The following is a 928-nucleotide window of genomic DNA, read 5'->3' on the forward strand; positions in this document are numbered from 1 at the left end:
ATATTGAAGCTTTTGAGAGATTTGCTAGTACGACAAGGTCTAATGGAGTTCCATATGATTACCTCGTGCTGACTTTGTTCCAATTTTCGTTAGGGGATAAGGCTTTGAGATGGCTAAATCTTTTGGACCAAGAATCACTTACCACTTGGGAACAGTGTAGAGCACAGTTTCTGAACCACTTCTACACTAAGTCATGATCAGCTATGTTAAGGAGCAAGATCACTACCTTCTCCCAAGGTGGTACATAGTCTTTTTGTGAAGCGTGGAAGAGATTCAAGGAGTATATGAGGGACTGTCCTCATCATGGTGTTTCAAAACAGAATCTTATGAAATCTTCTATGGAGGTATTGACCAGAAGTACCAGATGGCCCTTGATACCACCAATAGAGGAGATTTTTCTACTAACAATGCTGCTGAAGCAAATCTCTTGATTGAAACCTTGCAGCGAGTAACAACAATCATAGTCATGAGTATGTTCATTCTTTGCATGTTGTTAGATCTGTGGATACAAATGTTATTAAGAATTTCACTGCTAAGGTAGACCTTCTATTGAAGAGAGATCAACAAGCTGTCAACATGTGCAATGGGCAGACGAGTGTGTATCAGCAAGTTGGAGTAAATTCAGGTTTTGAGGGAACAGAGGAGCTGAACTATGTAGGAGGACAAGGGAACTATCAGAATCATGGGTTTAATCAGAATTATAGAAATCTTCCTAATCTCTCTTACAAAAGCACCAACGTTGAGAATCCTCAGGATCAAGTGTATCCTCCACATAATCAACAAGGTAACTTCTCGCAAGGATCTTAGAACAATGGTGTTGGATTTAGTAGCTCAAATCTCCAAGGGTGCCAGCCCCATCTACAACTCCACAAGATGACAAACTCGAATTGATGATGAAAGCACTTCTGGAAGGCCATAAGAAAAGTTA

General features: G+C 40.2%; 1 non-coding gene across 1 annotated transcript; it reads right to left on the reverse strand.

The window, feature by feature from the left end:
* Positions 1 to 203: 203 nt before the first annotated feature.
* LOC147948420 (small nucleolar RNA R71) lies at positions 204 to 310 on the reverse strand. Its single transcript, XR_015586209.1, has one exon. It is a non-coding gene; the product is annotated as a small nucleolar RNA R71 (small nucleolar RNA).
* Between the last annotated feature and the right edge of the window lie 618 nt (positions 311 to 928).

This window comes from Camelina sativa, chromosome 2, assembly GCF_030686135.1.
Source record: "Camelina sativa cultivar CO46 ecotype springtype chromosome 2, ASM3068613v1".
NCBI lineage: Eukaryota > Viridiplantae > Streptophyta > Magnoliopsida > Brassicales > Brassicaceae > Camelina > Camelina sativa.